This window comes from Cryptomeria japonica, chromosome 7 (genome assembly GCF_030272615.1).
Source record: "Cryptomeria japonica chromosome 7, Sugi_1.0, whole genome shotgun sequence".
Classification (NCBI taxonomy): Eukaryota; Viridiplantae; Streptophyta; class Pinopsida; order Cupressales; family Cupressaceae; genus Cryptomeria; species Cryptomeria japonica.
This window is the reverse complement of record NC_081411.1, coordinates 594792521-594807687: the sequence shown is the minus strand read 5'-3', so window position 1 is coordinate 594807687 and position 15167 is coordinate 594792521.

Below are 15167 nucleotides of genomic sequence, written 5' to 3'. Positions count from 1 at the left end.
AGGGGAGTGGGCTTCCATGAGTCTGTCGAAGTCACAAGGAATAGATTGCTTGGATTCTTGAGTAAGAGAGACGGGGTCTAGACGGATTGGATAGCTCATTAGAGGTTTTCCATTTTAATTTATAAGTGATAACATAATAATTAATCTTAGGTAGAGTAACTCATCTAAACAAGATAATAAATGTGTTCAGTGGTTCCTATCTCATGGATCATATACCAGGGTGAGGTAGAGGATCTGGTAACTAGGTAAAGTGAACTCCTTGATTTCCTCAAAGGTTAAGATGGTTCTGCATGTGTATCCTATGTACTAGCATGTGATGACACTCTTTCCCTACATGTTGATTTTAGTTACTTATGTCTTGATGTTGAGTTGCCTCTAGGGGTTCTCTTGGTTGTTTGATATGTTTATCCTTGGTTGAGTTAGAATTTCCTCTTTGGTTGATAGGTGTCAGCTTAGATCTAGAGTGTATGTGGGATATTGTGTCATCTCCTAGCATGGGGGGTGGCTCCTTTGGTTCCACATGGTCAGGTGGTTGGTGCCTTTCTTCCATTGGGATGCTCTACATTGGATGCTCTCTTATGCATGGATAAGGATTCTAGCATTGTAGCTCGTGGATGGATACTTGTAGCAATTTATTGTAATATGATTCATTTGACATATGTTTTGGTATTATCCTTGATGTAACCATATTTAGAGGGTTATACTCATTGATGTAAAAGACTTTGTATTCATGTATCTAGTATATGTTCTTAGGAGAACTTAAAAGATGTATCATGTGCATCTTGAGATTGTTTAATAATGAGATTAGTGGATATTAAATCTATGGATGGGTACTTGGTGCTATGCGCGTGGTGATGCAATTAGTTCATATTGCTATGGTCTAATAATGTGGTAATTGGTATTGAAATGGTTAATTTATGTTAAAGAAAAGAATGGTTAGGATTAGGAACATTTGGTATTGATGCTTAAAATGAACCTTATGTGATGGTTGAGTATTCATAATAGGATGCAATCATTCTAGGATTAAGTAATCAATAATATATGATTATGTGAAATGAATTAATGATAGTAAATTAAATTTCACATGGATTATGAAAGCTAAATGATATCATAATTAGGAATCATTAAGGGTGTAGTTAAGTAGTGGCATTGATTTACCCTAGGGAAGTTAGATGGCTATTGATGTATTGTATTTCATTTCCACTTGTGTAAAATGAGTGGTGAATATATTTATGATGAGGAGTTGTGTATTAAGCTAATGAATGTTGAAATCATATTAGTAGTTAATTATAAATGTTGCATTAGTTTATATGATGTTTTAAAAAAAATTGTTATCTCTATTTTTTGTATGTTAGTGTATTTCTCGGGGTATTTTGGTAGGAATTACACTTGACATCTCTCGATTGGGATATGTCAATTACATTGGAGGACATATGGTAAATCATAAGGATATTGATAGCAAGGGAGATAATTATCTATGAGTAGCAAGGCGATTTGGATGCTCTGTGGTGAGCATTTAGTGATGAGGACCTTCTTATTAGGAAAGATGGGATAGTCAGCTGGTGGGATATGTTATCATCATGTGACATGAATTCTCATGGGTTCAAGATTGGACAGGGATATACACTAGAGAGGATGATCATGGATGGTACTCATTTTTCTTGGGGCCCTTATATGTTAGAATATCTATATAATGTCATCCATTAGTTTTTTACATGGGTGGCATGAGCCTATTAGCCAATATTACACTTCTCCATGTTTGGGCATATGAAGACATAGTGATCCTAAGGCCAGTTTGCATGAGGTTCAAAGGGGTAGGATAGCCCTACATTGATATGTATAGCATGGTTACTAATTAGCTGAAGGAGTGGAAGATAGAGCATTGGAAACAAGTTATTGATGACATATACATAGTTATCTAGTGATTTTATCAAGATTGCAAGGAGTGGGAGGATGATAATTCTGAGCTCCCATTTTGTTATTGAACTAGATGCCTCATAGGACATGTTCAGTATATCATATAGAGACGTCTACCAAATTAGGTTTCTCCTTGGTTTGAGAGGATGTAGGTCCCTCTCAAAGGGATAGTTGAGTTCATGTGGACAATGCAGGAGACACCCTAATGAGGTCTCACTCTTTCCTATGATTTAGCCCTAGCAAATTTTTAGTCACTCCAACTTGTATCTTGGGAGCTATAGAGGGATATAGCTGATGTAGGGAAGAGTAAAAAGTTAGAGGCTTGGTATTTTGCACATCTGTTCCCACAATTGATAGGACTTGGAGAGTTGCACATGTATATAAGGGATAAGGAGGATGAGCCAGTGGCTCGAAGATGATAGAGAAGGAGGAGGGAGTGTGTTGGATAGGGTGTAGAGGGTGGGGAACAAGTAGCACTGAGACCACTGAGGCCACCATGGGGGTGAGGAGGGGCACCGCAGGTCAAGACAAAATGGGTGCAAATCAAAGATTAGCTAATTTCATAGGCTTAGAGACAAGATCATCCTATGAGAGAATGATAGGTATAGGATCACTTGATGTTTGAGGAATAGGTACAAGATCTTCCTATGTTTGAGGCACATGCACAAGGAAAAGAATAGGGTGAGCAGACAAACATGCAAATAACAACTTTTTAGGCTCAAATATGAGTCTGAGATGATTAGATAGGGATCTTAGAGAAGGAGGTAACATATTTGAGATAGGAGCTACAAGAAGTAATACATGAGAGGGATATCACAATCCAATAGTATGGGAAAGCAAATATCATTCAATAGGTGAGAGCAGTAAAGTAGGGGGACATGGCTGGTAGCATAGCCTTCATCTACCATGTAGGATAGGAGACCCTATACTATCATCAATTGTATGAGTTAGTGGTGCCTCTAAGATAAAGAGTTGGTAGTTATTGTTGGGATCCAAGAACACTAAAAGGGGGAGTGAATCGGTGTTCTGTCGGTAAGATAAGATTTTATCCTTTTATACCATACACATATAAACCAGTAAATGAAGAAACATATAACTTGAAGCAAATAAACCATCCACATAAATGAACACCATAACACATAAATTTATATGTGGAAAATCTCAAAGAGGAAAAACCATCATGGGATTTGTGACCCACAATATTAGTTCACTGGCCATATGAAAGGATATTACATAAAATGGGGCCTTGCACATGCAGGAAGGCACACTACCTAGAGCACGTTGCTCGTCACTAAAGAGTTGCACTGACTACAAGCTTTTGCTGAAGTAAAACAATGAAAATGAACTCACAAAATGCATCTACCATTTCAAATATAGTTCTGGTTCTAGCTTTTCTTTGTACCAGTTCATAAACCCTGAACATTACTACCGGTATCACCTTCTCCTCCAAGAGTGCTTTCCAAACTATCTACAGATCATTGCATGATATAACATTCGCATACAAATGATCTACATACATATTCTTTGCATCAACTGTTCTTCTATAATTCTCCTATGTTGTTCTATACAAAATGACCTAGCAGACTGACCTATATACTCATTACAAACAATATGCCTTATGTTGGCTTACAATACATTACAAAAGATATTCAATGTCGGCCTTGACAATAATTACAAAATAATTTTCTAAATAAATCTTCCTTTGTTGGCATATGTGTTGAGCATGATGACATGATGATATTGTATGTTGTCATTGATGTCAATATGCTGAAGTATGAACCGGTATGTTGTAGAAAGCAAACTGGCAAAGAGAACCGGTATGATGATGTAAATCGGTATTTGTGAAAAAGTGATGATCAAGGTGAACCGTTATGTTGGAATGAGAACCGGTAAATGGAAGTTTTGTATCGGGGTTTCATTTGGCATGACTATCGGTTGGTAGTCTTAGCTTCAGGGTTTCCGGTTGATGCATTCAAAGATTGTGTGATTCAATCGATGATATCCTATAATGATTTTGCATTGTAATGAAGACCGGATAAGTGTTGCAATGTTAGCCTTGTGCGCGTGAAGGATTTCCTTGAGGATCTTGCATTAAGATTGATACTATCTACCTTGGGAATGTGTGAAGTCTTTGTAAATGGTGGAGAGCGTGTGATGAGTTATCAGCTTCCTGAAGTGACAAAGAATGAACAGTGGAGAACGTCTTGAGATATGTTCAAGACTGTTGTATTTGATGCAGTGTGATTAATAGTCAGGATTGAACCGACTGGATTGTAAAACGTAAATGTTTAGGGTTTAGGGTTTATGCTACCAACCTATCTATTTCCTATAAGGTCGATGATGTTTTTCATTTTGAAGTTGTTGGAAAATGTTATGTGTGTATCCCAGTGAGTGATACTTGATTCTTTCCAGACTAGAGAAATGTGTTGATACCTACAGAGTGTAATTGCAAAAGAAAAGGAGCTAAAGTGGATCTGCCTTGGCATTGGGTGTTGTTATCAGATCAGTGTATTACCTGTTGACTTCTAACCATTTCAGCAGTTGGAAAATCCCTTAACCAGGTAGCTTTAATAGGCTTTTGTGTAAATCCTTTAACAGGGTGACTCAATTCAATGAGTTCTTCAAATCCTCTTGCAAGGTAACCTTTAACAGGGTTCTAACCTTTAACCGATTATTTAGCCATCCCATAACCGGGTGACCACTAGCAGGATCGGTTCCTAGCAGAACCTATTGTAATAGTCTTTAACCAGACTAGGCTCCTAACAAAGCGGACTTCAAAAGAGTTCAAAGAGAAACTTGTGGGTATTCATCCCCATCATGGTTTTTCCTAGTTGGGTTTCCACATGAAAAAATTAGTGTGCCATGTGTGATGCCTTTCATGTGATGGTTTAGTGTTTTATGTCAAAGTGGTAAAACATGTTGAGCTAGCAGTCATTATATTTTTTATGATAGATTACTTGTTTATGCATAAGGGTGAAGTGGAAATGAGGTATTAGATTGTGTGAAAAGCTAAGAGTTACCGGTTTATGTCTTTCACATTCTCACTATGTTTTATCGGTAGTAATCTAATTTAGACTGGTGTTATTGTTTGCCAGTCAAGTGCAGTGTTTGCAGTCAAACCAGTTCAGGGAAAGTATTTTTGTCTGTACTAATTCACCCCCCCCTCTCAATACCGGTTTGGTACTAACTGTTTATCATTTATTCATCATCCTTGATGTTGGATTCCTTGAAGTACTTGATGTTGGTGCCAATGTCAGTGCCCATGTAACCCTGGATACTCCATGCCAGTGTCTACCGGTAAATGCCTCTTGATGTCGATATATGGCTTCCATCTGATCTTGTTGCCATCAATGACAACAAAATGAATCTGATGAGTGTCAATTGTCAACAATCTCCCCCTTTGGCATTGATGGCAACACTCATGTGAAAAATGGATTCCCTGTCGGTTCAACTGAAATATGCTCCCCCTAAGTAGTACAATCCTTCTGATATTCCAATGTCCTTCCCATATGTTCCTGTCTTATATTTTTCTGATATTTTTCACATATATACACTCCCCCTTTGGCATCAATGCCAAAGACTGATGAAAAAATTGAAAGAATTCAGAACAAAAGAATGAATAAATATTGTTTGTTTTACCGGAGCTTGACTAACCTCAAAATTTCTAGATAAGCCTTATCTAGCAGCTGTAGGTATGTATCCCAACCAATTTTGAAAGTTTCAGATATGGATGCTAGTCCATTTATTAAGTGTTCCAGTGTTTCCTTCTCTTTGACTTCTGTCGGTGTGGGTTTAGCAATCATGTCCATACACTCTCTTTTATGTACACCCAGTGAATCCAATCTGGGACTCACTAATCCTCTAAGACTCCTTTCTCTCCAAATGATTGTATCTCTCTCTTTCTCAAAAGAAAATTTTTTATTCTCCAAGGACAAAATTTGTACAAACCTCAAAAGAATTAGCAATATTTGCAACCTTAACATGTAATTCCTTTAATCTTCCATCTACATTTGTTGTAAGAGTTTCTATGTTACAACAGACCCTGTAGATATTTGTACACTATTTCAAACAATTCTCAATAAGAATGAGTTTAGCTTCAATTTTATTTTTCTCTGTTTCAATGATTTGGTCAAAGGCAACTTTCTTAGCCATAGTAAATCTTTCTAATGTCTGTTAGTCTGATATCTGTTGCAGTGATTGAATATTGTTAGATATGTGCTCTGTTAGTGTTTTAAGATTGTTGGAAGGGCTTGCTTCATTCTCAATCTGACAATTAGGGATTAATTTATGCAACACTGTAACTGATTGATCTATTATTCTCTTATTTGTAGATCCCTCCATTAATAGTTTTTGAGTAGCCATTGGCAATAACTCAGTTGAACTCATTTCAGTGACTGGTTTCTTCTCAACTTGAGAAGTGTCAATTGCCAAAATCTTTGTTGGGGAGTCAATATGAACTGTCAGTGTAGACTCAATTCCCTTTACCTTATCTTCTTTAGCACCGGTGGCTTCACCACTTGGTGTAGTGTCAATTACTGTCAGTGGAGTATTATCCATAATATTCACAGTATCATGTACATTGCCTTGCTCAAAAATAATTTGTTTTGGTACAGACTGTACACTTTCCTTTACTGTTGGTTGTGTCTGTATATCTATAGTTATTGCTGATTTAGTCAAAATTGGAGTCAAACTTCCCAAAATACCTTTCCCTTTTGATTTATCTGGAATTGTGGAAGTTGTTGCCTTAACAAATTCTTCATTAGATGTAAGAAAGTTTGGATTCTTCTGGAAGAATTTTATCCAACCCTCACTGGTCTCATTTATCACCTCATTAACTCTTCCCATCATTAGGCTTATTTGTTAGGGTTTACTAATGAAAATTGTCCTATTAGAAACATCAATACATCTCTTCATTTCGTCGTTACTAATAGCACCAAATAAAGTCAAAGTTCTACCTCTTTGATCTCCCTATCTCTCTTGACTACGTCAAGTCTTCTTGCATCTAGTTTATTGTATAATGACAGAGGTATTTCCTTCAAAATTTCTACTAAGGCTTTCTTATAGATATCTATATGCAACAAAATTGCCTCTTCTATCTCATTCTGCTCACTTTCTTCTAAATCCTCATAATACATAGATACATTTTTTAAAATTCCATCCTTTGTAATTGTTACCAAAATTTTGCACATGCCAAATTTGGTGCCCTAATGAAGCCTTGCATTCATTTTGAAAAGGTCCAAATCATGAGCAAAAAATTAGAAATACGCCTTTTTTTGTCTAACTTGTTTGCTTCATGTGCAGATACAAGAGAAGAAATGCAACATGTGGGTTAAAATGGGCTCCCAAAGAGATTGATCTTAGCATGCGGATTTAAGAATGTCAAATTCACTCTGCCACCTGATGAAGTAGTGGCAAAGAAAGGCTCGGAGGTTTTCATGACTAATGCTCAGGTGCAGGCCACATACAACAACAGGGGTCATGAAAAGCACTTATCCCACATTGGTAGTGGGGAGGAACTCTTCACTGTTTAAATGTAAAACCACACACATATCAAGCGTCAAAAGCTTGAAATCTTTTGGCAAGAGGCAGCTCATGGCCTGGTGCACCCCGTGCGCGCACATCTCAAGGCATCCTAATTTTGTGACCGGCTGGCAAAAGAGACTAAAGAGAGAGAAAGTTGAATAAAGATCAATGGTAATGGGGGTGATCCAACGGTTATCGCTAAGGGGCAATGGAAAACTACACACTAGGTTATCACCGCGACTTGGCGACTGATGATGTGGCAGAACAAAGAGTATGAGACCAAAGAAGGTGGCAATCTAGTGGCTGGTGACATGGCACGGATGATTGACATCGAGCAGATCTTGGCTGGGATGAGTCCCAAAAATATTTCATCGAAAGCTCAGTTCCATCGACATTGAGCAGACCTTGGCCGCGATGAGTCCCGAAAAGGTTTCATTGAAGGCTTAGTTTCATCGACATAACAATATCAATGAAACTGTAAGTTTGATGGGACTGGTAAACGACTTGCCGAGGGATTACTTTGGACGAAAGAAGGATATCTGACATAGCAAGACATGTGGTAGGCCTAGCAAACAGGTGGTGCCCAGGAGGATCTCATGAGCCAATCAGAGGGGACACATCGTTTAAGGTGGCACAAGAGAGAAAATCAGTTGAGGTTAAAGGTCAAGCAAGTTGAGGAAAGATCAACAGTATTTCGAAAGATCTAAGGGCTATCGCTATACCACTATAGAAAGAAGCTCGCCAGTTACCTCCACGACATGGCGACAAAGCACGTGCAGAAAAGACAAAGGAAAGGTAAGCGGCTAAGGTGCTAAAGATCAAGAAGTTTGAGGATAGATCAACGGTCGTCGCTATAATGCAAGATGTAGATGCTCATTGATTATCCCCTACGACATAGCGACTGATGATGTGGCGTTTAAGGTGGCGCCCAGTTGGATCCAAAAGTGGTGACACATGTTGACATGCGGCACAAGAGAGAAAATCAGTCGAGGTAAAGACCGAGTGATTGATCACATCCAACGGTCAGGTGGACAGATCTGACAGTGGTCGCTAAGATACAAGGAACAATTCCTTGCCCAATTATCGATGCGACTTGGCGACAAGGTGGGTCCAGGTCCAGATAGCAGGCAAAGTGGACCCACAAGAAAATCGAAGGCTGACATGTGGAAAAAGGCTATAGACGAGTGAATGTATATATTTTTTAAGTCAACTTTGAGCTTGAACTTTGAACCGGTTCAAAGTGGTTCAATGGTTCAAAGTACATTATCGTAGCTCATTCTCGTGGGCCCAAGATGAAGAAAGCAAACAAGCAGAGATAAAAGCAAACGGTTGGGCCCACTAGAAATTAAATGAAACAATTAATGTAAGTGACCATGGTCAATGCAGGCGATCCAGTGGCTAGCAATAATAAAAATTGCACGGTGGACTCAGATATGGTTTTTTGAACAGTGAAAACCTGCCAAGCAAGGAGATGAATTTCTACATGAAAGATTAATGCAGATGCTTATTGATTGTTTGAATATGAAAGTGTTACATACTGTTGGAAAGCTCGTGAAATAGGGAGATCATTTCCACAACCATTTTTAACAGAAGTTTCAACAAGGAGAGCAGTTGCCAGAGAATGCATAAGATTTTCTTAGTGGGATTTCTTTTTAATATAGTCACAGTTCAGTTCATCATGCAACTTTCACATGGAGATAGCTATTTTTCGCATTTAGACATGCATATTTTCTCTTCATGTAGGATCAGTGGGAGTCCTTTTGAGCAATAAAGATTATTATTTTACAGTATTATGCATGCATTTTTATGCCATTTTTGGGGCAGATTCGCCTAAGGCTTTTCTCAAGCAGTCATTTTAGGGTTTTGAAGAGGATTCATCATGATTTTTATATATTCCCTTTCTCCTTTTTCCCCTCTGGTTCTTTCTTTTTTCTATACACATTTTTGCAAAAAAGCATTGTAGCTCAGTAGTATTTGAGTTTTGTAATAGCAGCACTCCTTTATTTTTTAGTAATATAGCAGTAGATTTCCTTCTTGGAACTTCTTGTATTATCTAGTAAATGAATGATTTGATAATTTCCTGTGATTTTTATCCTCTAATTTATCCCATTCAGTCAATTTGTGGTGCAAGGAGATACATGTTAGTTGTAGGTTCTAGTTTGTGCTAGTTGATTTTAATTGCTTGAAGTTGTGAAAACTTGTTGTTTTCCTTCATGCATGCATTAAATTCATCCCTTTCTAGGAAATATTTATGCATCTACATGTTCAGGTGAGTTGTGAAGCAATCAAGGTTATTTGTTGAAGCTTTTGTGAGTTAAGCAGGTTGCAGATCTCAAATAAGATATTTGGTGCATCACCTTCATTAGAATAGATTTTCATTACATAAAAGCTTTCTATCCCTTTCTATCCCTTTTCTTATCAACAGTATTTACAATAGATTCACCTAACAGGGAGGTTGGCCTTATCTCCAAAGATTTACCTTCACTTTGAGCAACCTACAGGCTCGAAGGTGTTTCCATGTTTCACAGGATTGCTTGTTTTTGAACTTAGCATCACAGGTGCAATCCATAGTGACAACAATTTTTGGCACGCCCAGTGGGACCTCTTCGGATTGTTTTTATCCAAATATTTTCCACACACTTCTGATTTTTAGTGTGAAAATTAGAAAATTCAGCCTTTGGAGGCAAGATCTACCCACACCTGGCAACTCTGAGTTATAAATCTACTGGTTTTAGCAATCTAAGTGCTGGTATGATTCAAAACAATTCTAAATTTTTAGTTTCCATCTCTTTATATGAATAAAGATGTCTAATTTCCTGGGATAGTATAATTACCCACCTCCGTATTATGAGAATTCTGTACAAAATGCTTCTTAATACCCAAATAGCCATATTGTTGGTTTTAACCCAAATAGCCATATTGCAGCTAATAACCAGTAAGTTTATCCTTCTTACCACCCACCCACCACAACTCAATTTGCATGGCAACCTAACCCAACCTATAATCAGTCTCAGGGAGGTTTTATTGATGCAAATCAATATGCTCTAGAGCTTAGACAGATCAAGGATATGGCTAAAAATCATTTTAAAGACCTACAATCCATCAATAGTATATTTCAAGGCCATGTTGTGCATATCGATGAGACTAACAAGAATTTAGATCAGCAACAAGATGAGTGGGCTCATCAAGCCTATCTTCATGAGCAAGAAGAGTTAGATTTGCAAGCTCAATTTTATGAGCAGAAATTGAAGGAACAAGGTAAGAAGTTTGCAAATCAGTTGGCAGTCCAAAAAAGGAAATATGATGAGAAGCTCATCAAGTTAGAGGTACAATCAATACCTCCTCTTTCATTGCAAGATTTTGTGCTTAAACAAGAAGAAGGCCCAGCTGGTATTTTTCCAAACCCTTTCTTTGGTAAGGAAATCCCTTCATTTAACACCATGTGTTTTATGCTTAATGAGCCCACATATGAGAAAATTTAGCCTACAATTGCTCAAGAGCAACCTTGTGAAGAAACTTCACAAGTTTATTTGATTGATCATGTTGAATCTCAAGAGTGTTGTTATGATAGGCAAGACACATTAAAGAAGCAAGATGACAATATCGAAGAGGATGAACTGGTTTATCAAATTTATCTTTGTGAGGAAGAGATGGAGGACCAAAAAAGGCAGCATGAAGAGCAACTTGCAACGGTGATGGCAACAAAAAATGAGCAAATAAAGGCTTTATTAGTTCAATTTCAGAAATATCATATTCTTCCAATGCCTGGTTTCATCCAAGCACCTCCAGTAACAGTAGCTTCTCCTATCAAAGAAAAGGTAACACATGCAGATAATTTTCAATATGAAATGCAAAAAAAAACAATTTGAAGAAGAGCTTCAACAATAGATCACTACAAAGGAGATGCAAATGAGGTTATTATCTATCAAACAAGAGACTTCCAAGATCAAAATAGCAAGTTTCAAACATAGTGAGTCTTCTAAATCTCCTAATTTTCAAATTCCTAGTTTTAGGAATCCTCAATTATTTCAAGAACCTATCCTTGAGAAAATACATCCTTATAAAGAGATCATCTAATAGGATCCCATCATGAATCAACCCATAAAAGAAGAACCTAGGATGCTTCCTTTCTCAAGTTTTAAGAAATCTCTTCCAGCTCAAGAACCTCAACAACACATCTCAGAACAACCTTCTTGTCCTAATATTATTAGCCCATCCACCTATGAATCCAATAATGTTTTGGATGATAAGTTAGATGTGGAAGATGTTACAAATGATGAACAACATGTTCAAAATCCAGAAAAGGTTGATAGTTGTCCGGTTCTAACGGATTTGTTCGAAGAGCTACCATGTTTTGTGGAAGATGAAATTAAAGAACCTCATATTGCAGCAATAACAACTTTAGAACAACAACAAGAAATTCAGAAAATAGTTGTTATGATCATTCAAGAAAGTTGCAACAAGGTACAAAACAGTCCTCTCCTAGAGTAGAATGAAAACAATGAAGAAGAGGACTCATTTTGTAATGACTTGGAGTTATTTGTTGCAAATTTAAACACTAACCAGTCATCATTTGAAGGCACACAATCTGAACAACAAGTTATTGTTGACGAAATAATGGTTCAGCAATAGGATAATGGAGATAATATTGACAAAGTATTGATCCATGAGCAGGTTCAAAAGGTTGATGTTGATACAAACATTTTTGAAATAGAGCAGAATAGAATGCTAGAAGTGGTGGCAATTCAAGACATAGTTAACCAAGAAGAAACTAGCAGGGGGAGCCCAAGCTTCGTTCACATAAGAGGTTGTCCTATAAGATATTTTTCCAGATTGAAGGCCAATAAGACATCAAAATTTGAGCCTACACCCAAACACAACACTTCAGCAGAAGGTTATCAACTAGTCTATTCCCTTCCAGGTAGCAATATGTGTGAACAAAAAGAAGAGGTAGGTCATGTTATTTTCATTCTTGTAGTAGTCTTACAACATTGTGTGAGGAACCTCTTCATTCATCATTTCTTGTCAGTTGTTCATAAGATTTTGAAACATCCTAAGCTAGGAAGAAAAGGATGTTATTTCTCAAAACCAATGAATGGTTTTGTATACCTAGGTTTCACACTTGTTTAGGGTAGGATGGAGTGTTTTTCAGTTTGAGTTCAGTTTTTAGTTTTGGTTTTTCAAGAAGTGTAGTTTACACAGTCTACAGGCTCAGCTGTATGCAGAGCCTTTGTAGTTCCATTTTCAAGTTTTGTTTAGACTGCTGAGATGTAGTTCCAGATTTTTGAGGAAGGCAAAATTGACTCAATGCCCAATGGATATGCTAGGCTACTGGATTCTACTATTTAGCAAGAAAACACCCCTGAGAGGTTCCCAAAAAAGTTACCAAAATTTTGCACATGCCAAATTTGGTGCCCTAATGAAGCCTTGCATTCATTTTGAAAAGGTCCAAATCATGAGCAAGAAATCAGATATACACCTTTTTTTCTCTAACTTGTTTGCTTCATGTGCAGATACAGGAGAAGCAATGCAGCATGTGGGTTAAAATGGGCTCACGAAGAGGTTGATCTCAGCATGCTGATTTAAGAATGTCAAATTCACTCTGCCGCCTAATGAAGTAGTGGCAAAGAATGGCTCAGCTCTTTTCATGACTAACGTTCAGGTGTAGGCCACATACAATAGCCGGGGTCGTGAAAAGCACTTATCCCACATTGGTAGTGGGGAGGAAATCTTCACTATTTAAATGTAAAACCGCACACATATCAAGTGTCAAAAGCTTGAAAGCTTTTGGCAAGAAGCAACTCATGGCCTGGTGGACCTCGTGCACGCGCATCTCAAGGTGTCCTAATTTTGTGACTAGCTAGCAGGAAGAGACTAAAGAGTGAGCAAGTTGAACAAAGATCAATGGTGATGCAGGTGATCCAACGGCTATCACTAAGGTGCAATGGAAAGTTGCAGATCAGGTTATCGTCGTGACTTGGTGACTGATGACGTGGCAAAATAGAAACTATAATACCAAAGACAGGTGGTGGTCCATTGGCTAGTGACATGGCACAGATGATCGACATCAAGCAGACCTTGGTCGTTATGAGTCCCAAAAAGGTTTCATCAAAAGCTCAATTCCATCGACATCGAGAAGACCTTGGCCGCGATGAGTCCCGAAAAGGTTTCATCAAAGGTTTAGTTTCATCGACATAACAATATCAATGAAACTACGAGTTTGACGAGACTGGTAAATGGCTTGCCGAGAGATTACTTTGGCCAAAAGAGGATATCTGACAGAGCAAGATGCATGGCAAGCCCAGTAGATAGGTGGTGCCCAAGTGGATCTCATGAGCCAATTAGAGGGTGACACATAGTTTAAGGCGGCATAAGAGAGAAAATCAGTTGAGGTTAAAGGTCGAGCAAGTTAAGGAAAGATCAACGGTAGTTGGAAAGTTCTAAGAGATATCGCTATACTTCTATAGAAAGAAGCTCACCAGTTACCTTTGCGACATGGCGACAAAGCACGTGTGGAAAAGACAAAGGAGAGGTGAGCGGCTAAGGTGCTAAAGATCGAGCAGTTTGAGGATAGATTAGTGATCATCGCTGTACTGCAAGATGAAGATGCTCGCTGATTATCCCCTATGACATAGTGGTTGATGACGTGGCATTTAAGGTGGCGCCCAGTTGGATCCAAAAGTGGAGACACATGTTGACACGTGGTACAAGAGAGAAAATCAGTCGAGGTAAAGACCGAGTGATTGATCACATCCAATGGTCGGGTGGACAGATTCGACAGTGGTTGCTAAGCCACAAGGAAAAGTTGCTTGCCCAATTATCGATGCGACTTGGCAACAAGGTGGGTCCAAGTCCAGATGGTAGACAAAGTGGACCCACTAGTAAATCAAAGGCTGACACATCACAAAAGGCTACAAATGTGCAGATGTATATATTTTTTAAGTCAACTTTGAACTTGAACTTTGAACCAATTCAAAGTGGTTCAATAGTTCAAAGTGGTTCAATGGTTCAAAGTGGTTCAATGGTTCAAAGTACTTATCGTCGCTCGTTCTCGTGGGCCCAGGATGAAGAAAGCAAACAAGCAGAGATAAAAGAAAACGGTGGGGCCCACTAGGAAGTAAATGAAATAGTTAATGCAAGAGGCCATGGTCAATGCAAGCGATCCAGTGGCTAGCAATAATAAAAATTGCACAGTGGACTCAAAACTAGTTGTTTGAATGGTGAAAAGCTCTCCAAGCAAGGAGATGAATTTCTACATGAAAGATTAATGCATATGCTTATTGATTGTCTAAATATGCAAGTGTTACATACTGTTGGAAAGCTCATGAAATAGGGAGATCATTTCCACAACCATTTTTAATAGAAGTTTCAACACGAAGAGCAGTTTCTAGAGAATGCATAAGATTTTCTTAGTGGGATTTTTTTTTTAATATAGTCACAGTTCAATTCATCATGAAACTTTCACATGGAGATGACTATTTTTCGCATTTAGACATGCATATTTTATCTTCATGTAGGATCAGTGGCATTCCTTTTGAGCAGTAAAGATTATTATTTTACAGTATTATGTATGAGTTTTTATGCCATTTTTGAGGCAGATTCTCCTAAGGCTTTTCTCATGCAGTCATTTTAGGGTTTTGAAGGGGATTCATCATGATTTCTATATATTCCTTCTCTCCTTCTTTTTTCCCTCTGGTTCTTTCTTTTTGCATTCATAGTTTTGCAAA